Source organism: Panthera tigris, chromosome C1 (genome assembly GCF_018350195.1).
Source record: "Panthera tigris isolate Pti1 chromosome C1, P.tigris_Pti1_mat1.1, whole genome shotgun sequence".
NCBI lineage: Eukaryota > Metazoa > Chordata > Mammalia > Carnivora > Felidae > Panthera > Panthera tigris.
This window is the reverse complement of record NC_056667.1, coordinates 102,716,645-102,740,170: the sequence shown is the minus strand read 5'-3', so window position 1 is coordinate 102,740,170 and position 23,526 is coordinate 102,716,645. Positions and strand designations below refer to the sequence as shown.

Genomic DNA, 23,526 nt, shown 5'->3' with positions numbered 1-23,526 from the left:
AATGCAGTGGAAGGCCATTTGGATATTACTAAGCAGGGAGCAATGAGATTTGATTTGCCTTTTAAAAAGGTTCCCCCTAATCCTGCCACCCCCTCGCCCAAACACGTAAGTGCAAGTGTGCACGTGCACACGTTCAGTTCCTCTTAAGAGCGGCGTCATTTTGCCAGTTTTCTGTCATGTGTGAGTCAACCCCCACCCCCGTGTAATCTGTTGCCAAATCCTACCAGGTCTGCCTCCAGTGTTTCTGAAACTCAACCCCCCCTCTGCCTTTCCACGGCCATCACCGCAATTCTAGTCCTCAAGCCTTCACGCCAGAAAGACTTCGGTAGCTCCCCCACTGGTCTTCCGGACTCTCATCTAACCCTTCTGCAGCCCACCCCACATACCACAGCCAAATGAATCTTCCCAAACTAAAGATCTGCTTACACCACCTCTCTGCTCAAGAACTTTCAATGGCTCCCCGCTGCCTACAAAGCTAAGCTGTAATTCTCTAACCCAGTATTCAAGATCCTACAGCATGCATCCTAAACTGTGCCTCTCTCCACACTCACCCAGTTCCCTTCTATGCTTTGGCCAAACTGATCTACTTGGCTCTTCTGGGAACACGCCTTTGCTTTTACTTTTGTGATGTTCTGGGTCTGAATGCATGCCCCCTCCGGTCACATCTGTTGAGATCCTACGCTGCTCTATCCCCAGAGTCGAATGACACCATCTTCACGCTGCCTCCTCTGTTTTTTCTGACTAGATGTGAACCTCCCACAGGATTCTGTTGGAACCTTTTTAAGGCATTTATTCCACTGTTCTTTGTATTACAGCTATCCGCGTATGTCTTACTCCTCTACTAAATGATTAGCTCCTTGAGGATGATGATTGAAGCTTATTCATTTTTTATGCTTGTTAGTCCCTAGCAGAGAACATAGCATGCAGGAGGTGGTTAATAAATATTTGTTGAATGAATGAACAAATGAATAGACAAATATACCTAAAATTCATCTTTAGGCGGCATTGTTCAATGAGATGATTTTAGAAAATTATGAATAATCATAAGAGGGAATAAGAAGAAGGGTCTAGCCCTTTAATCTTCACCATGGCATCTCAGGGCTCCCGGGAAACACAAATAAGCATGGAAATAGGTTTCCATTGTTTTACATGGAATGGATGTCAGAAAAAGTCACTTGGGAGTTGCTGAAAATTATGCACTGTGTTAACAGTGCCCTAGGACATAGATTCCATGTCTGGGGCTCCCCACTACCCATAGTCCTTCAATCCCCAAGGTAGGTTTAGGGAAATAATGTAGAACCATTTCCCTTAGCAATTAATTTTGAGTCGAGCAGTTCCTTTTCAGAAAAAAAAAAGATAAAAGTTTCATCTAATTCCCTCATTCTTCACTGTAGTATTAGTATATTAGCATTCCAGAAAGACTGACTTAGTGTGTTGGGGTTTACCTCAATCAATTGTGTTGTGAGCTCACTTACCGTAAGTGACTTTGCTTTGGAAGAAAGTACTGAATGAATGTCCCCACGGAGGAAAGGCCCCTATTTATGTAGAAAATGGGTACATTTGCTGGGGAAGCAAGAAGATAACCTTTCCTCATGACTATCTTGGGTGTCATGCATTGATCTTGACTTGACTCTTTTCATGAAAGGGGAAAACTAGATGTCCGTGTTGTTTTTTTAAGCTATGCATATTGTTAGTACATGGTTTCACTGTGAACCATCTGTTATTAATTAGAGCCGAGAATCATGAAGATCTCACGAAGCAATGGTACCTGTTTTTATTCCTTCCTAAGAGTTAACAGACTCCTCCTGGAAGATTAAGGGATACACCAGAGGTCCGTCCATCACTGAGACATGTGAAGGTTGATACTTGCTCAGGATGTCTTACCTCACCCTGGGCTGCCGTCCCCTGTGAATCTCATCCATGCCAACACAGCTTCTCACCCACCAGCAAGCTGGATACCAGTTGTGGGATTTGAGCCCCAGGAGTAGTTCCCTGTATCATTTCTGTTGTTTTTCTTTTCTTTTTAAACATCACAATAGTAACTTATTCTGAAATATGAAGTCCTTGTAACATGTCCTAAGGTGAGGAGTGAGAGCAAAAGCTTTCTAAGTCTGGTTTCTAGAGTGTGTGTGTGTGTGTGTGTGTGTGTGTGTGTGTGACTTTATTACCAAGAGTTTAGGTAAACAGCCTTTTTCCAGCTTCTTAAAAACCTCTGTTTTCTCTGGGACTAGTTTCTCACCTTCAGGACCCAACTACTCAAATTGCCCAGAATGTCCAGGAAATCTTTTTCAAACACTGTTCTCACACCTCTTTCTAAGAGACATCGATGCGAAGGTGAGGGCGTAAGTCCTATGCCTAGAGAGGACTGAGGTATCCACACTCTTGCCTGTGGTTCTCTAGGGGAAGGAGGAAGAGAGTGCGATTCTGTTGTAACATTTGGCTCTTTGAGGTCAGAAGGGCTCTCCTGTAGCTCAGGAAAATGGGGTAACATTTGCATCTTTGGATCGCAGCAAAGTAATTCATAATGGGTACACCCATGCAGAGTGGATGGGATGGGAGAAACTGGGTGCAAATGCCAATTCTACTCCTAACAAATGGGCAGTCCTGGGTAAGCGACCCCCTCCTCCAACACTGGCCCCTGGTGAGGCTCAGTTTGCCCGTCTGTTAAAGAGGAGCAGTATTATCTGCCCAGGTTACAAGGGATGGCATATGTGAAGCCTCTTATATTCTTCTAGACAAGATGGAGACATATGGGGGGAACAACAGAAAAATATGGTAGATTGGTAACTCAACAACTATGACTTCCCAAAGGACTCTGTCTTTGGCCCTGTCCTGCTCCATTTGTACAGCAATGATTTAAAGCTATAGAAGACGTTTTTAAATGTTTTCATTTGTGGATGTTACAAAATTGGGAGTCACGGCCACCAAACGCAAACAAACAAAAAACCCAAAGTCAAAAATCCTCAAAATGTCAGTGCTAACAAAAGGAATTTTCAAAGTGACCAAAGCATAAACGACTTAGGTCCAACACAGAAATTACCAAAAAGTCCAGGTTGCCCACATAGCAGCATGTGTTCAAAAAAAAAAAAAAAAAAAAAAGGAGACTCTAGAGGAGAGTAAGGAAGGAGAAAGAGCAGGGGAAGGAGAGATAACACTTCTCTGATGAGATGCTGGAAAAATTGGATGTACTTGCAGGTTGTACCAAGAGAAGTATGGTACCTAAAGCAAGGGAGGTGATCATTCTCTACTCCTATGGAGCAAAATGATCAATTCTGCATACCTTTCTGTAAAAGGAACACAGACAAACTGAGGTGCATTCAGGAGAGTGGCCAAAGATAAAGATTTCTATACCATGTCCTATGAAGAACTCAGAGTATTCAACTTGGAGAAAAGAAGCCTTAGAGAGACCCTCATAGCTGTTTCAAACATGGGAAGGGGCCACAAGGGGTTAAGACAGTGAGGCCAACTCTATATATTTCTGCAGACAGAACGAGGACTAGAGAGTAGATGAAAGCCGAGCTCACAACAGGTGCACTGGGCCGCCCAAGTGACTGTCCTGCTGGTGATTCTCAGAGGCTGCGTGGCTCTTTGGGAGAATGTTATCATCAGGGATTCATGCACCAGAGGAACTCAAATTTTCCTTCTACTCTTAGAAATCCATGGCCATCATTGACCCCAGTGTCGCTCACAGTTTTCCCTCAAGGAAATGTCTTTGGGAGATAGGTCCTAAGGTAAATACTTTTAGTAGAACACATTTTATTGGGAAAAAAATCTCTGAGTTCTGTAGCAAGCCCTGATTTCAATCAGCAGCACAGGACTATGAAAAGGGGACTGGATTTGGAGACACTAATTGGGGTCAAATTCCAGCCCTGGAGCTTGCCAGCTATTTGCGTTTAGGCCAATTACTTGACTCCTCTGAGCCTCACTTTCTTCATCTGGCAATATTAATACTTATATCAAGGGTCGTTGGGAGGATTAAATGAGATACCATATCGCCTCAATTCTAAGATGGGTAGTTTTTCACCTTTTAATAGCTCGTAAATCAAGATGCATTCTTTTAAAATATAATTTCTTGTCAAATTGGTTTCCATACAACACCCAGTGCTCATCCCAACAAGTGCTCTCCTCAATGCCCATCACCCACTTTCCCCTCTCCCCCAACCCCTCAAGATGCACTTTAACACTGGTAGTGTGCCATAGTTTAATTGAGAGTGTTATTTTGTGTCATAGTGGCACATAAAGTAATATGGGTCTTACAAAAATCAATGGCGACTTATATTCAAAGGAATATAACACATATTAAACACTTGGCATAATGACTGGCACACCATGAGCACTCAGTGCCATTCTAATTCCCTTTTTCCTTTGATAGATAACACCTTCACAACCTCTTGAGAAACAGGGAGGTCCTCAAGAATTAATAATTGGTACTGGTCTACAGATTCTCGCTATGGTAAACTAAGGAGAAAGTTCGCACTAGATCCTACGGAGAATTCATTCTATTCTACACACACACACACACACACACACACACACACATACACATTCTTTATATACTTTATATAAATTTATATTTATATATATATTCTTTATATATATACATATATGTGTGTGTGTGTTTGTGTGTATTTTTTATCATCCCATTTCCTGTGGTCGCGTAAACCTTCTATAATTTTCCAACTTTGCTTAGTGAGTATATTTTGGTTCAACATTTATTGAGCGCAAGGCTAAATGTTTTGCCTGCTTTATCTTAGGAAAGAGGATATCCTTGCCTTCACCAGAAGTCTACCACCATCTTCCAAACCAATCACCTACCACAGAATGTCTTTGTCAAGTTTAATATCCTTCACATCTGACTCCTTTCCTCTTCTGGTGCTCAATTCAAGATGCTTTACTTTGTCACAAGAAGCGTATAATCAACTCCATGCTCCAATGATATATGAGTAAGGGAAATTTTTTCATGACCTGGCTGGCCCTGAACATAATCACCAGAGAGGCTCTTTGTAGTCAGATACTATGGTTTTAAGTGTGGATTTTTGTCTCACGTAAGGACATATCTTGTCTTTTATAAAATGTTATCAAGCATGCTTGTCTCAATGTCATTTTTTTGTGTTAGAGTTACACAGGTTAATTACATATTACACAAAATCCGATTCTTTTTTCTTTCTTTCTTTCTTTCTTTCTTTCTTTCTTTCTTTCTTTCTTTCTTTCTTTCCTTTTTTTATTTTTTTAAGTAGGCTTCAGGCCCAGCGTGGAGCCCAACACAGGGCTTGAACGCACGATCCTGAGATCAAGACCTGAGCTGAGATCAAGAGTTGGACGCTTAACCGACTTAGCCGCCCAGGCGCCCCTAAACAAAATCCAATCCTTTATAGCTGCCTCACATTTAACTGTTTAATGGTACATATTATCTTATCTTCCATTAATATTTGAAATTCACTTGCTAGCTCTTCTTCTCTCTCCCTAAACCAACTTCTGGACAGGTGATCGCTGTTTAGTACTCCCACCAGAAAATGAACAGTGGCAAAGTTATGTTTTGTTTCTCTTGGCATGGCTAGTTGGCGTGTTAGTTGATGCTTATTGAGGGCTCACTATATACCCGTCACTGTGCTAGATCCTAACCAGAAAGATAAATGCTAGACCTTCAAGGCATTCATCTTCGAGGCCAGACATGGAGCAGAAGCCACACTGAGCAGGGGCTCCCTTGAGTGACTGACACTTCACTGACTCATCTGTGGCCTCCACTCCATCTGTAAAGGTACAGACATAGGCCCATGATGCGGGGTGATCACGGCCAGTGGTGGGCTCCTCTAGGAGGCCTGCCCTCTGCTATTCCCGCAGCCGAGTTGTCCGCCCACCAGAAGTTGGCATGTTTGTTTCCAAACCTACTTAGGCTAGTTCCTCTCGTCACTGTTATTACACAATTTAAGTAAACGTACTCAACATAAGGAATACGAATAAAGAAGAGAGAATTTGTTTCTACCGGAGCTCAGGTGAATGTTTGGGAAAGGCACAGGAAAGGTGAATTACTAAAAACATGTGCCGTCAGTGTACGCGTGGGAGAGCCACCTGTAAAAAATCTGGAAAAATCTGATTGCTTCACAGAATGGCTTTAAGATCTTGCTCTACTTTAAAGGAAACCAAGACAAAATGATTGCAAAAACCTCAGAGGTGTGGCTTATATGAGAAATAGGGCACAGAACTCTAATGGGAGGCCTGAAACTCAAAAGACAAGAGAGGCCTTGGCCCTACATCAAAAATTTGAGGGATGTTTTAAGTTGAAATAAAAGCTTAAGGAACGATTCCATCATTTTGTATGATTCCTGCTTTAACTAACTTGTTCAACCAAATCACCAACTATTCATTGCATAGGGCATAAGAGTTTCCACTGTTAACATAATAGTATGTTTAAAGCTACAATATGGGGGGCTGAGGCATACAAGACGACTTCTTCTTGGGGAAAGGAGGGCTCAGGACAGGCTCCATGGAGGAAGTTAGTCCTGAATTGGGTGCCAAAGAATAGAGTAGGCGTTCCTAGGGAAATAAGTAAGCCAGTCACTCCCCAGGAGACGAATCAGCATAGTCACAAAAGTCGGCTTTCTAGACTTTGTCAATCAACCCAGAGGTAAGACAACACAGGTCTGACTCTGTTCAGTCATTGCTATGTGTCCTTAAGCAAGTCGTGTGTGCTTCCGTGTCTATATCTGGAAGATGAAGACAACTGTGGGTCTGTACCTCAGCAGACTGTTGTGAAAATTATAGGAGATGACCTTTAGATAATCATGCATTAATAAAAACATTGCAAAATTATCTTAAGGCTTACTGGGAGCAAGGGAGTAAGACAATCTGTGGATGATCCTGGAGATTAAAGAAATGTGGCACACCTCTTCTAAAATTTCCTGCCACAAACATAAGCTGGAGAAAGTTCAAGAGAAGGGAAGGTGTGATGTAAGTTCCCAGGTGCCAGGAGACCGGCAAGCCAATACTCTTAACAACCAATCCGCAATATCAAACATCAAGGCTCACCCACCACTTTCAATGGACCCATTTGGTTCTCCCAACAAGCGTGCAAAGCAAGTATTGCTATTATCTCCATCTTACAGATGAGGGGACTGGGTCTCCTAGAAGTCAAGCATAGCACTCAAGGTTGGACAGATGATAAGCACAGAATATGGACCAGAACCCTGGTCACCTGATTTCAAACTCTGTGAGCTTCCCAACACCCTGGCTGCCTTTCTTGTCGGCCGTTTAGTTCACAAACCGTGGGCTGCAATGTCCCTATTTGTTCATTTGTTAAAACTTTTCATAGGACGGGAGGCTGCAACTAATAGCTCAAATGAGGGTTGGAGATTATCAAGGATTTCAATTATCCTGCCTATCTCTGACCTCCATTACCAAGGATAATCTGAAGCGAGCTCGAGCAATTTTCTGAAACTTCCATTAATTTTAAATAAATTTATACAATGTCATTCCCCCCCTTCCCCTTTATCCAAATTAAAATGTCCTTGTCTTTTCAGTTTCTCATTATAGGCAAATCCTTTGCATGTCTTGGAGATGGTCTGTTGTTTTTCTCTAGGTCTTTTGTATTTCTGCTTTGTTTTCTTTGAGACGAAAGGACCCAATGCCGAATTCTGATTTTAAGGTGAAGTCATAACATCAATGTATGTCATTAAAATGTTTTATTGTAATTACAGAACTAGTCAATGCCAAATTATGTGCACTATATTATTTTCTGCATCATTCTTTATCCCATTCTCAAAGTTAATACAGCCTATTATATCTCATTCATTCTTCTGGCTGCCTCTGCACAGCAAGCAGATGTCTCCATTGAGCAATCCACAATGAATCCGAGATCTTTTTCCTGGGCACTTACAAGTGGAGTAATTCAGAGCCCATCAGTGAGTATGAGCTGTTTCAATTGTTCCTTCCAGTGTACATTAGCTCGCACTTGTCTACATAAAATTTCAAAGAATCATACATATTACAGATGGAAAAGACCAGTTAGTTCATCAGGCCTGCCCACTCTGCCAGCAAGAGTAAGCATGGAAGCACTTCTACCAGTTCATGCTATTTTAATTATGTGTATTAATAATAATTACAATTACTGTTTATACTACATGGTTTCTTTCATCCTAAAATCAGTTAAAAGGCTTTCTTTTTAAAGCAACGTTTCTTTTCCAAAAGGGAACTGGAGGTCAGACATCAATGTTACTAGACCCAAAGCCAGCCCGACGTGGGGCACCTGGGTGGCTCAGTCGGTTAAGCGTCTGACTCTCGGTGTTACCTCAGGTCATGATCTCATGGTTTCGCGAATTCGAGCCCCGCGTGGGGCTTTGCGCTGGCTGCGTGGAGCCTGCTTGGGATTCTCTCTCTCCCTCTCCCTCTCTGCCCCTCCCCCACTTGCACTGTCTCTGTGTCTCTCAAGATAAATAAATAGCTCTGAAAAACCCAGTCCGACAAAACCTAGAACTCAATTCAGTTCAGTTCAGTAAACATCTCTGAGCGCCAGCTACTCGTAAGGCAGGGGCCGTGTTGGGTGTTTACAGGGATCTGTAGGTGAATGGCACCTAAAACCTGCCCTCTTGTTTATCGCCTATTAAGGGATTTGTGATGGTGAATGTGTAGAGCTCTTATGGTCACTTCAAGAAAAGAACCAGATAACATGGACACTCTGGGGATGGAGAGACTCCTCAGGCTCTAGGAAGGGTGAGCATAATGTCCATCAACAGAGATCAGGGAAAAAAGGGACTTGAGCAAAGAACCAAACAAAAACAAGGGACAAAGTCTGTGAGCACAAGATGTCTACAGGCCTCTCCAAACATTTAATTGATGACTTTGAATTACAATCAGAACACATAGATTACCAATCATGAATATACGTATGGAGCGAAGGCAGAACGTTTTAAATTGGGACTGGTATTTTGCTTTCTTTTGTTTGTTTGTTTTGTTTTTTGTTTTGTTTTCTTTTTGTTTTTTTCAGAAAACCTGGTATTGTATGTAAGAAAAATTGAGAACTCCCAACCACAGACTAAAATCTCCATTCCAAATTTAAATGGATAGGTGACCCACTTGCCGGTAACTTAGTACTTTTAACGCCTCACGATACAGCTGAAAGCGGACACTGGTGTACCATTTGGCCACTTGGGGGACTTGTAGTTTCTTGTTGGATTGCTGGACAACTTGAGATCTTCAAACTAGAATGCATAGAAAACAGGATTCCATTTTCTGGTCCTTTTAATAGAAACACATGTAAGCGCAGACCAGGAAAACACAAATATATTCTTTAAAACAAAAACAAAAACTTTAACATTTATTTATTTTGAGAGAGAGAGACAGAGACAGAGTGTGAGCTGGGGAGGGGCAGAGAGAGAGGGAGACACAGACTCCAAAGCAGGCTCCAGGCTCCGAGCTGTCAGCACAGAGCCCGACACGGGGTTCAAACTCACGAACGCAAGATCATGACCTGAGCCGAAGTCGGACATTTAACCAACTGAGCCCCCCCCCGACGCCCCAAATATATTCTTATGATTAACAAGAGTAGCTGTTTCTTCACACTCAACGAACCTAATCTTTAAAAACACTACTAACTCTCAATATATTACTGCAGGAGTTACTTTGTACCACCCTTTGTAAAACCATTGGTATCAAGAAAAAGGAAACTATAGGAGGCCTCTTGTCCTTCTGTATTTGTCCCCTCAAAGACCACGGCAGATGTTGTCTACTGCATGAAGCCTTCCTCTGTTCCTTCTACCACCGTTTCCTTCACCCACCAAACTAACCGTTCTCTCCCTTGACTCCCATAGTTCCTTGATCCAGCGCTACATGCTTTATTAACTGTATGAGCATCTATCTCTTTCCACCAGAATGAAAGCACCTTAAAGGAAGGAATTCAGTCTTACTTGCCTTGCATTCTCACAAGGCCAAGATCATTTTTCATTGCCTGACACACAGTAGACATTCAACACATGTTTGTTAAATCGTTTCATCAGGTCTGGGAGGCCTATTTGGACATATTTTAATTTTTAAATTTTTTTTTCCTTTGTACTCTTTCCAAAATTTGCCCTTGTCTGTCTAGTCATGGCATTCAGACTCAGATGCAGCGTAAGTGTGTGTGTGCTTCCCACTATCTGTCATTCAGTCAGTGCATACCTCTGGTGGTGAACTTCAAGAACGCTGCCCTACACAAGACCAGAATCTCGATTCCATCACACTCACATTCAGCCACTAAGTGACTTTGGAAAACATTCGAGTCAGATGGACCTGAGTTCAGACAGACTTACACATAAGCTCTGATTGGCGCTCACCAGTTGTACGGCTTTGGGCAAGTTAAACTCTCTAGACCTCAATTTCCTCAACTACGACATGAAACATAACGAGCACCTAACTTGATTTAAATAAGACAACACGGGAAAAGGTTCAGGTCAGTGCTTTGCACGTAGCAAATACTCAATTAATTATTAAAATTGTAGCCTTGTTCATAAAGTAGAAATAATAATACAAACCCTTTAGGATTCTTACAAGAGATAAATGATATAAGAAGCAAAATTTTACCCAACACATTCAGTCAGTGTTTCCTTCCTTCCTGTGTGCAGAATAATTGTTACAATGGACTGAGCACCTATGTGCTCATTACCTATCCTAGGTAATATATTATGCCTTTAAATATATTATGCCATCTAACTTAATTCTTGTAATAAGCTATCGAGATAATAATCATTATCCCTATTTTACAGATGAGTAAATTGAGTTTCAGAGAGAATAAATAACCAGCCCAAGGTCACATCATTAGTTCATGACAGATTGTTCCAGAAGCTAAAGTAAGTGGGATCAAGAACAGAATAGGAAGCAGAGAAAGAAAATACAGGCAGAAAGTATAGGCAGAAACTCCCTAAGAAGCCTATTTATCCCCACCCTAATCCCCAGTTTCAAGATTATGCTTGCTTTTTTTTTTAATTTTAATATTTATTTATTTTTGAGAGAGAGAATGACAGAGCACAAGCTGGGGAGAGGCAGAGAGAGAGAGAGAGGGAGACACAGAATCCGAAGCAGGCTCCAGGCTCCAAACTGTCAGGACAGAGCCCAACATGGGGCTCAAACCCATGAACCGTGAGATCATGACCTGAGCCAAAGTGGGACGTTTAACTGACTGAGCCACCCAGGCGCCCTGGATTATGCTTGCTTTTTGTTTACTTTTTTAATCTTTATTTATTTTTGAGAGAGAGACAGAGTGCGAGCAAGGGAGGAGCAGAGAGAGAGGGAGACACAGAATCCGAATCAGGCTCCAGGCTCCCACCTGTTAGCACAGAGCCCGCCACGGGGCATGAACCCATGAACCGTGAGATCATGACCTGAGCCGAAGTTCGACGCTCAACCGATGGAGCCACCCAGGTGCCTCGATTAGGCTTGCTTTTTAAGCCAGCCTCTGGGATCTGACACAATATATTCTCACTTTCACTATTCACACACTCCAGCTTTTTAATAAATGTATGAAATGATGTCACTCATCTAAGAACTAACTCTAATACATTTCCCTCTCCTAATTTCTTTCCTGGTTACAAATTTGCTATTTGTTCCCACAGTCTTCTTATCTCTGTATACTGTCAACCATGAAACATTTTAATTTTTAATAATCTGGTTACCCTTAATTTCTTTACATTTCCATAATGGACTTATATTAGATATGTCAAATACATTTGTTGACACCTACATAGAAGGGAAGATGGCCTTTCCATAGTTCCTACTAAACGGCAATCTAGTTTTATATTAACACCCCCCCCCCACCCACCTCCCTTTACCGCGGCACTCTAGGCTAGAGGTTTGCGTCTGACCCTCGGGCAAGGCTGGTTAGGGACTTAGAAGAAGGGCAAGGAAAAGGCTAGCTGGGTTATTGGATTCTTTCTTGGGTATCTGAATTAGGAAAACCTGAGAGAATGAAGCAATTATCAGGGAAAATTACAGATGAAAAATGTAGGGAAAGAAGGCGCGAGGAAGAAGAAACAAAAGAAGCAGGGTAGAGAGGGTAGAGTTCTGGACATGGAGGTCTTGGCAAGTCAAAGAAGCAACACTAGGTGTAAGCAAAAGCTATGAGATGGAGAGAGGTTACGCCGAATAAAGCTAGAAGACCAAATCAGCATGTAGCAAAAGGAGCTAGTAAGGCAAACACACAGTGAGAGAACGAGATTGATATAAAAGAAGAGGTTGCCCTTGGAGCTGCCTCAGGTCCTGAAAGACTTCAGTTCTGATTTCAAGTTCCTTCTTGAGCATCCCCACAGGGAAATCCCTTTCCTTGAGGAAACTTCCATGAGTCAGTTCTTTGCAACCAGAAGGCCTTTTCTTGAGGGTTCAGCACTTAAAACCTCCTTTAGAAAATGAAGTTTAAATTGTATTGTTCTCTTGTTTCAGGTGAGTCTCAGCTGCAGATTCCTGGAAGTCAGGCATTCGTTCACCTGACTACCCTCTGATTGTCCAGACTTCCTCAAAGATCTATTTTCCCTGTTTCTGAGATAGGAGAAACTTCTCCTGTTTAGCTACTACCTAAATATCAGTACAGACCGCACCACTCATTTATCGCCTATGACCCTTTGACATAAGAAGTAAACTCTTAGACCAATGAGAAACACAACTAACAAACTTTACAGGAGAAAAGCTGAGCACAAGAAGAGGAAAGATTCAGGGATTCACAAAATACTTTGCTATGAAGGTATAGTTTACTCTGCAAAGGAGGAGAAGGGTGAATATCCTAATACAAGAAACTTCCTTTTTTTAACTTGGGATGTAAGGTTGTATAATTTAAGATTTTTACCTGTTGTTCTTTTTGCATTTAGCTAAATTTCTTCTTTTTTTTTTAAGTAGGCTTCATGCCCAGCACAGAACCCAGTGCAGGGCTTGAACTCACAACCCTGAGATCAAGACCTGAGCTGAGATCAAGAGTCGCCGAATGAGCCACCTAGGTGCTCCGGTTTAGTTAAATTTCTTAATAAGCTACATTTCACTGTGAATTACCTATTCACTTGACAGCAACAAATGACCACCTGCTGTTTCACCCTGTGCTAGGCAGCAGGTGCACAAAAGCTAAAGACAGTCCCAAACCTTGAAGGGGCTATAGCCCAGAGCAGGAAGTATCCTATTCCAGCGCAGTGTCATAAAGGCCACATAAGCATACGCCCGGACGAAGAGGCAGTGGGACAGAGATGGGATCTAAGAAGCTTCCCAGAAGAAATGCCCAGGATAAGTCTTGAAGGAGAGGCAGGAGTTGGCTTGGAAAAGATGAGGCGGAAAGATGTCCAGGCGAAGGTAATGACCTGGGCACTAATGCTCTGCATCCTTTAGACCACAGTTGCCTTAAAGACCCCGGGATATCATGGACTTCCGTACAATAAGCCACCAATCCAGGCGTCTTTAGAAAAGGCAAGTATGCCCTTGACTCACATTCAAAAAGTCCCTTAGTCATACACATTAAGCAAAGTTTTTCTCCCCAACCATACGCTTACTATGCCAGCCCCAAGGATAGCAGAAAATCCAACGTAGCTAGTACTAGACAAGGTAAAGCTACCGCAAGGCTCCCAAGTTTCTCTTCTGAGCAAATGATGGCTTGGTTCCTTTCAACTGTCATTACTGTTCATTTTGAGTTTGTGTATGTATTTTTCGAGGAAAAGAATGATTATGGTTTTCTTTTTTTTATTAAAAAAATTTTTTTTCTTAACACTTTATTTATTATTGAGAGACAGAGAGAGACAAAGCATGAGCATGGGAGGGGCAGAGAGAGGAGGAGACATAGAATCCGAAGCAGGCTCCAGGCTCTGAGCTGTCAGCACAGAGCCCGACGTGGGGCTCGAACCCACAAACCGCGAGATCATGACCTGGGCCGAAGTCAGATGCTCAACCGTAGCCACCCAGGCACCCCAACGATTATGGTTTTCACGTAAATTACTAAAGCTCTCCAAAACTTTTGATTAGAGGCATTTCGAACCTTTCCACGAACAAAATAAAAATACTTTAAGATTTTTATTTTAATTCCAGTATTGTTAACATATAGCATAAAAAATACTTTTGATAATTATCTTGATCATCAAAAGTTAGATTGGCTACACTGATATATAGAATATGTTTTTCTTTTCCTTCAAGTTTAGCATTCAACAATAACCACATTTCACATATTTCTATAGAGCATAGTCTTTTTTCTTAAGTTTATTTAATTATTTTTGAGAGACAGAGCACAAGCAGGAGAGGGGCAGAGAGAGAGAGGGAGGGAGACACAGAATCCGAAGAAGGTTTCGAGACGCAGGGCTCGCTCGCTCGAACTGTGAGATCATGACCTGAACCGAAGTCGGACGTTCAACTGTCTGAGCCACCCAGGCGCCCCTATAGAGCATAGTCTTATGTTCTAAAAAGCTTGCTGGTATATCATTTCACAAACCTGTTCATGTTTTCCCATCTATAAAGTCAATAATATATTTCTCTTACGTAGTTACTTCTTAGGATTTTATGAAGTTAAGCTAGATACCCAATGTTAGGAATTTTAAGCAACCAAAAATAAAGGTATAAGTCAAAATATTATCAAATATGGTCTTCCAAATTCCCTTCCCCAGTTAAAAGTAATTATATCTTAGATATTTTTTTTTTAGCAGACAGAAGTAAGACCAATTCAAAGAGAGTCAGTGGTTTACTGATCCTCAAAGTGCCTTGAACTAGTCTCCCTTGCCACAAGTAAGATGATAGTCCAAAAATATGGTACAAGTTCTTACTCCAGATTCCGAAAATTGCATTAAGAGCTACCATGTGAAATTTTTAAATTCTATCTTTTCAAAGATTTAGCCAGTTTCAAGTGACTAGTGCTTGGAATTACTCACACAAAACACGATTAATAAAAACTTCAGTCTCCACCCTATCTGTCTCTCTTGGTCACATTTCAGAGGCAGTTTTTCACTCACGTCCTAAAGGTATATTCCACATATGTATGTGTGTGTGTGTGTGTGTGTGTATATATATATATATATATATATATATATATATATATATATATATATCTCACACATCATATCAGCAAGTCTTCAGCAATATCCTTCAGGAGCTGCTGATCATAAAGATCGTCAGTAGCCCTGTCATCCCCCAAAGCACGGTGTTTAACACGTAGCGTGTGTCATCGGCACTGCTGTTGCTTAAACTGGTCCCTTGCGCCCTCAAAACAGTATGCAAGCATAGTACGAAAAGGAACAGCACAATTTCTGGGAGGAAGCAGTAAGCATGGTGAAGCTAAGAGATGTACCCGGGGCCCGTCCATTTTCAATTCATACTTATTATACAGGAAGATGTGCATTCAAAACAGCCTATTCTTTTGGAACTGGTTCTTTAGTCTCCTTGCACATGCGCCTGCATGCTGACTGGCCAATTCTCTTCAAATCCATAAATTAAAATCCCACTTTTGCTTATTGTGCTTTTCACTTCAAAACGTCAACGTGGTTTGGATGTGTAGGAATGAATCCCATATACCCACAAAACTCACATCTCCCCTCTGGGGACCACAGTTCTTGAATTGGGCTTTGTAAAATGTAACCAAAAGACCAGATCCATGGAACATTCTCTTCACAGAATTCGAGACATAGGGAACAACAGGAAGGAAACTTAGATATGAGGCAGCCCAGCCCCTCATTCTGAAAGAGATCCAGAGGAGCAGAATGGGGAGTCCTGGGTCATAGAATGGCAAAACCAAAACCAGAAACTGGTCCAATACACTCGTAAAAACCATGTAAAGCTTAAATTAGAATTGGGCCCCTTCTTTTTTGATCAACACTCTAAATCTTTTTTTTTTTAATTTTTTAACATTTATTTATTTTTGAGAGACAGAGACATAACATGAGCAGGGGAGGAGCAGAGAGAGAGGAAGACACAGAATCAGAAGCAGATTCCAGGCTCTGAGCTGTCAGCACAGAGCCAGATGCGGAGCTCAAACCCACGAACCACGAGATCATGACCTGAGCCGAAGTCAGAGGCCCAACCGACTGAGCCACCCAGGCACCTGAACACTCTAACTCTTAAGTCTTTAAAGAAAGGGGTAAATTTGTCTGGAATATCAATGGTGACTGCTTCACGTCTCTGCTTCTCATCTCTTGAAGGGATTTGGCCTAACGGAAAAACAGAAATTTAATCAGCTAGCCATGGTGTCCCTTATTTTCTTGTGAGTCCTTGGGTGAGTCACATAACCTTACTCAACTATAACAGAAGGATAACGATACTACTTAATTCATAGGGCTATTGTAAGAGAGGGCTGAGCAGATATTTTAAAGTGCATTAAAATGTCAAGGCTTAAAAGAAATGGAGAAAATTTCCATTTTACACCTTATATTTATATCTTTTGGGGGAAAACACACACACACACACACACACACACACACACACACACACAATTCCCTTCACTAAAGTTACATGCAAAATCGGCATTTGTAACCAAGGAGTTTGGGGAATGTCCCGCACGTAGTAACGGTTTTACCTTCAGAGGGACTAGAAGCTCTCGCACCTTTATTTACACACAGTGCGCAAACAATGCACTTTTTAAATGTCATCAGTCTTCATTTTTATTCCCCCAGAGTTAAGGACGACCTGATGACTATTGTCTGGCTTCCCAGTTCTGTTAAATTTCTCCCTCAACCAGATCCTCCTTCTATCCACATCTTAGCTCCCCACTCCCCTCCTTGGATTACTGTTCCAAAGCGGACTCAGATTGCCTCCCCCAGAGGCAGCGCCCCAGTGAGTAACACATTGGGGGGCGGGCAGAGTGTGTCGGAAGTGATCAAATACTTTGCAAATGAAGTCGTACAGCTCACAGGAGAAGGCAATGGCCACAGGTGCCAAATGCAGATGACGATGGCAAGCTGTGGATAGGGCTGTCGCTACAATGTAGGCCGGTACTTCACCGCGTAACAACGTTGGGTGCAGAGAAATGACTCATCACACGACTTAACCACACGACCTGTGTAGGTTCCCCAAGTAGAGGCACCAAACCTATGATTTATGTGTGGGTGGGCATGTCTGTCTCCCTTTTAAACTACTAAATTAGCCTAGAAAAAAAAAAAAAGATGGATTGACAGCACTCCTCTGAGTACTAGAGAAACACACCATGTAGAAAATGGGGATACAAGCGTGAGCACAAGTCTGCCGGCACGGAAGAGACTGGCATATTCAACCATACGTTCCCTCCAAGCAAGACCAAAATGGGGACGGGAGATTCTCCTACTTTGGGGGATCAAGCCAGTCAGATTTTAATAACCCAGCCCAAAGGGGACTATGGTAAGATGAAGAGGCTTTAAAATATTTTGCCCTTTATAGATACACGTCCTTGTCAGGAGGAATGGGAAAAGCCGTGTCATTACGCTATGGTCTTTGGAATTGTGAGGGGACAGTGCTAATGGCGGGGTTTCCCACAGCTACGTGGTTAGTTGGCATCAACTGGAGAAACTATGGAATAAGTGAAATGAGACAAGGGCTTCACGAACCACATGTCTCTCCCAATGCCCATTAGAGGTTAACAGGGTGCAGAGGCCACAGCTAATGTGAGTCACCCAGGCAATGGCTGCCACGGAGGCCAACTCACAATGAGTGTGAAGTTATTTAATAGTACAAGTGTAAAGGGTTAATAGATACTATTTGTATCTCTGTTGCACTGTGGGCAGGTGGGGGGAGGGGTTCTAACTGCAAACACTGGACTCTACGGGAGTTGGGATGCCTCCAGTGAAATGGAAGTTGGCTGGGGGGAGAACTCAGCCAAGAGAAAAGGACAGCTAGCTTAAGTCTAGCTACAAATTTAGGGCAGTTACCTCTACGCCTTTATGGTCTGCCCTACGATGGTATCTGCATGCTGTTCGGTGTGAATTATCGGTATTATGATTATAATTTAACTGTGTGGTGAATGTTGATTACACCACCAGGACCAAGTGCTCCAAGAGCAAGGGACCATGCGCCTGGTCCTTCCCTGTGTCCTCGGTGTCCAGCAAGGTGCCTGGTACCTAAGAAATGCCCCTCAAATATCACTTGAACAGACAAGTGAATACATGAATGAATTCCTGCGAACTCACGCTGTCACACGGGGTCGTCCTGTCCGCTCCGTGTGCCGTGAGCAGGGCGGAGTGTACCGCTCTAGTCCAGCACAGCAAGCAGAAGCCAAAAGGTGCCAATCTTCTTGGCAGACCCGAGTGCTGGGCCGTACAGGGTCCAGCGTGGAGGCCAGGGAAGGGGGCCAGCGCGACACCATCGGGGCACCCAGAACCCCAGGGCAGCTTCGTTGAACCCCTCAGATCACTGCTGATCCTTCCAGGCCTTTGGTGTTCTCATTTAAGACCTGAGGAATAAATACCCTTTCTTTCCCCTGGCAATTCTGAAACTCTAACATTTTAGGAAGATATCCGGAACCAAACCATGGTAAGATCTTCTGCTTTACGAAGTGGAAAAGAATTAAGTTTTTAAATACGAAGTTCAGTTCTATTCCAGTGAAACATTATATGGGTGTGTGGAGGGCGCTTCTTGCCCAATCCAGGCCAATTAGTATCTCTCTTTCAGCCCTTCTCACACCCAGAAGTCAGGTTCTCCAGGCCTCCCAGAAAAAAACATAAATATTCTGAACCAGGGCTGGCCCTTTGCTTCAATCTCTAGCTATCATAGGGAGTCAGTCTGATAAACATTTGCAGTTCGAATGGAAGGAGGCACAGCCTCCCGGACTTTCACAGATTTTTTTCTTGGGGGGGACAACTAGCAGAGTCACAGAAAACCTAGAATTAGATAAGAAAGCAAAATTCCCCCAGAGAATTCAAAGAGAGCTACAACTGAGAGCCTTGCCGCGTAAGAAGAGAAGAAAGGAAATCCACAGTTCAAGAAAATAAGCAGACATTTTTTTTTCTTAAAAAAATTTTTTTAAGATGAGTATTAGGCACTGATTTTCGCCTTCTCTTCCCATCTCTCAAGATGTCACTTTAAAAAAGCAAAAGGTTTTATCCACAAAACCACCAGCGAGTAAACAGCCTTCACATTCTTACCCTCACACACACAGTAAGACATTTACTCTCTGATAAACAGCAATTGTAAATAAATCTCATTTAATCTCTAAAAGCCACAATAAAAATCTTTAACCTCCAAGGTAGAGTTTACAGATGTGTCTACAAGCCTTACCAGAGCCAGAAAACACAAGGTCTTGAATAAACTACTCTAACAGGAGGCACATTTTCTCTCAAGCATCTTACAGGGACCTTCTTTTAAAAAAAAATATGTACAAGGGAGGAGGAAAGGGGAAAACCTAAGCCCTCCCACCCCATTCTCTGTACAAATCGGCCAATAAATCTAACGAAAAGACACAAGAGGAAAGGACAGAAGCCAACAGGTGGAAAAAGGCATTTTGTTTCCTTAGAAATGCTCAGACACTTGATCTGTGTTCCCTGTTTTTTTGTCTCGGGGTGTCTTTAATGATGGTTTGACGATGATGATGATAACAGTTCTACTTGGGGATCCTGCAAGATTGCCAGCTCGAAGATGTCTCCATGCCTCTTAGACACAAGGATCTGTACTGTGTCGCCAAATCCCAGGCAGACCTGCGGCATCCCCACTCAGCTCTCTGGATTGTACAGAAGGGGAAACTGAGGCACGCCCCCCTTCCCCACCCCCCGCACCCCACCCCCCCACACAACTCCTTTACTGCATCTACCACCAGAGAAATCCCCGAGACTGGAAAAGTTTCTGGATTGTCTCGCAGCAGAGTTCTCCTGCTCTCCCTTCTCGTCTGCTTGCCGCTCTGCCTCCGAGTCTGGGCTCGGGGTGATGAGGGCTGGGGTGCCTCCCCTTCACAAGGGGGGCCAGGGCCATGTGGGGGAAGTCCACACGCACACCCTCGCACACACAAAGCTTGAGGCCATCTCTGCAGGCGCCCCCCGGCCAGCCCTAGCCCTGCCTGAGAACGCACAGCTCCCAGCCTGCAAGGCCTCCTTGGGCTCCAGGCTGGGGCTGCTCCGAACGAGGGCTCTGCCCTTCTCTCCCTCTCTTTCAGCCTCCCCTCTCTCTCTCCTCTCTCTCTTTCCCCCTCACACCTCCACCCTCACACCCTCCTCCCGCCCCTCTCCATCCACCCCTTCTCCCCCACCAACCCAGAGGCACAGATCGTGTTACTGGGGTTCCCTCGAAAGAGGGGCCAACCCCAGCCCTGCAGCACTTCTAGGGGCAAAGGCAAGAGCTCCAGCGGCAGGACCCCAGCGCTCCCTCCTGAGCAGCGCAGGAATGAGACCCCCACTTCCAGGCACGGGCGAACGAGCCAGCCACAGAAGAAGGAATTGTTAGGGCTCTTACCTTTTTTATGAGGAGAAATTCTGGAGAATCATTTCAGAAACTGAGGGGGGAAAGTGAATGAAGACAAAAAAGGCCCTTTTCCTGCAATCCCCGGCCTCCTGGTATCAAGACACTAGGACAACATCAAAGCAACTTAGGGGGAACACTTTAGGGGCCTATTGTCTGCTCTGGTCTGATCTGTTTTTCTTCTGACTCCCCCTCTTGCTGCGGTGACACTTGGTACGGCCCAGGCATTCATGCCAAGTAGCTTTCACACATGGAAGCTTGTCTCAAGCAATTGCTGACAAGCCACAAACAAGACATTCTCCCTCCCTTCTGGGTGCCCCCCCCCCAACTCCTCCCCCTCCACCTTTTCCTCCTCCCCCCTTGTCTCCCCTCCTCCTTTCTTCTGAATGCAAACTAAAACTCTCCAGTGACAGGCAGGCTCGCAGGCTTGGCCTAGCTGCGCAGGCAGAAACACACACACACACACACACACACTCTCTCTCTCTCTCTCTCTCTCACTCACTCACACGCAAGCAGCTCAGCTAGTTGCTGCACTGGTGGAGTTAAGAGACAGGAAAAAGCCTAGGCTGAGTTGGGGGCAGGGAGAGAAAGAGAGAGGGAGCGGGAGAGCAGGAGAGCCTCCTGTGTCCTGGTAAAATGGCAGAAGAGAGGTGAGCCCTTTGGAAAAACAGCAGTGGCCACACACGTGTGCACAGAGACGCCCCCCCCCCCCACCCCCGGGGGTAGCCTGAGCTCCAGGAAGAGTGAAAGAAATGACTCCACAAACAAAACAGCAAGGTCCCGTCAGCTCCACACTGGGGGAGTGGGGACGTGAGAGGGTAGGTGGGCCCAGCTCCGGCGCGTCTGTAGAATGTTATAGGTGCCTTTTCTTCTCTCAGGTAGACAAAAATTGGTCCCCTGAGGAGCTGGTCTCTCTTCACTGCATAACTGAGCCCAGACCTGAGCTACTAGCTAAAATAAAACCATGAAACGTGTCAAGGTGCGCGTAAACTCTAACTGTGGGTTCAACTTGTACCCGGGATATTTTTAAAGTGGACTTGTTTTTTTGTTTTTTAGGTTTTGTTTTTTGTTTTGTTTTTGTTTTTGTTTTTGTTTTTTTTTTTTGCAGAAACCCTAGAGAGCAGTAGCCAGGAGAGTAGTAACAAGTAGTGTAAACTCCGAGAGCTGTGAAGTGTGATGCTACAGTTACTGATTGCCAGGCGGCTGGAATGTATGGAGGGTGGGCGCTGCGAGTTGCGAGTGCGGGGAAGGGGGGAGGGGGGGAGGGTGAGTCTCAGTGAGCTGTTTTCGAGGAATGAGGGGGGAATGAGGTAGGATAATGAATATGGCATGAAGCAAGCAGGAATTTGATTGGTGTGGAGGGAGGAGGAAGGTGGGGGTGTAAAGGAGAGAAGAGAAGGGGGGGAAAGAGAGAGAGAGAGAGAGACTGCATTGAAAAAGGAAGAAGAAAAATGGAAGCCCAGAGATTGAAACATGTGGGGGAACTGAGATGGCAAACGAAGGCATAAAATGTGAACAAGAAGGAGCACAAAAGATGTGCGAATTTGCAGATGGCATGAAATCAGGAGGGCTGATTGAGATCAAGAAGAAGGACAGGATGATTATGTGACATTCATATGCTTACTGTGTTGTGCAGTCACAGACCTGACAAGGTCTCCCCCTAGGCCAGGAAGTGACCCCCCAGCACGCGGGGTCTGTGGGGAAGCTTAGCTCCTAACTGGAGCTGATCTAGACCTGCATTCTTACAGGAAGGTGGCTTAGACTCTATTTCTCAGAATCTTCTACAAAATGCAAATTACATGGATGCACATCACTCACTCTTCGTAGAGGTGCGACAAAGGGGAAATTAGGGCTCTTTAAACCTAATGCTGACTACATGGCTTGTCACTGCCTAAAACTCACCAGGTCAATGGCACATCCTTGTTCCTGTTACTTCATCACCTAGTTTGCTTCTCCATTAGGGCCGATCCCTAGAATTTTCTGTCCCAACTCCCATTCATGGTGATCATAAGAATAATAACCACTTTATTATTTTTTTTAAATGGGCTCTGCACCCAGTATGGAGCCCAACTCGGGGCTTGAACTCACAGTGCTGAGATTGAGACCTGAGCTAGGATCAAGAGTTGGACACTTAACCAACTGAACCACCCAGGTGCCCCAGAATAGTAACTACTTTTGATTGAGTATTTACTTAATTGTTAGCACTTGTCCAAGCATTTGTACCATGAAAGCATTTCTATTCAGACCATCTCCATTTACAGATGATAAAAAATGAGGCACAGAGAGGTTAAATAACTTCCCTGAGGTCACACAGCAAGGTACAAGTGGAGCTGAAATCAGACCCTGAAATCAGGTCTGTGTGATTCCAAAGGCCCGGCATTTGCCCACTAGTTTATGCCCTCTCACCTGCATAGCTTGGGTTCTCCATAACACCCCACTCGGCCATACAAATGCATTGTTTCCTTCTGCACCTCAGAACTGGATTTGAGTCCTCTCACTCTGAGCCAGGGGACCTTCTGACCTCCCCTTAACAGGCTACTGACTCACCGTCCACTTCTAAGCCATGATGACTCACTATACACAATGGGGCCTTCTAGGCAAAAATTGCATAAAGGGTCAACTTAACCTTTAATGACTACACGATTTACAGATTGCCGGGCAATGGAGAAAGGCAGCTAAGGCCAGGAAGGCTTCCCTTCCTTAAAAAAAGAATAAAAGCAAACTAAAAACACCCGCAAGGTGTTGACGATAATGATGATGATGACGGTAGCTAACATTTATTAAGCTCCTCCGTCTGTTAGACAACCCCATAAGGTATAAACTGTTACCGCTCCCATTTCCTGGATGAAGAAGCTGAGGCACGGAGGTTCAGTAAGGTGCCAAGCTCAGTGAGGCAGGAAGTGCTGGCTGAGATGTGGCCCCAGGAGGCCCTCCTCTCCAGAGACTGTGATCTCCACGGCTGCACAGTAGTGGGAGAGTGAAGACCCTTTCCAGTTATTAGAGTGACAATCTGAATGCTCAGAGAGAGAGAGAGAGAGAGAGAGAGAGGAGAGAGGCAATAACAATGCTAATGTCTTCACGTGACATCTCCAGGAGGGGCTAATGGAGAAGAAAGCCTATGCCAGGGTCCCCCCCGACAGCCCCAGTTTTCCAATTCCTCCATAGTCCCACCTGGCAGAGGGCCGAGACTCCCCAGCGCCT

General features: G+C 43.9%; 1 protein-coding gene across 1 annotated transcript in view; it reads right to left on the bottom strand.

Annotated features, from left to right (window-relative positions):
* The window catches only part of BCL9 (BCL9 transcription coactivator), an 83,949-nt gene extending 63,352 nt beyond the window's left edge, over positions 1–20,597 (bottom strand). The window contains exon 1 of the mRNA XM_042993942.1: positions 20,320–20,597. The gene's annotated coding sequence lies outside the window, so the exon portion shown is untranslated. The remainder of the gene's footprint in view (positions 1–20,319) is intronic.
* Between the last annotated feature and the right edge of the window lie 2,929 nt (positions 20,598–23,526).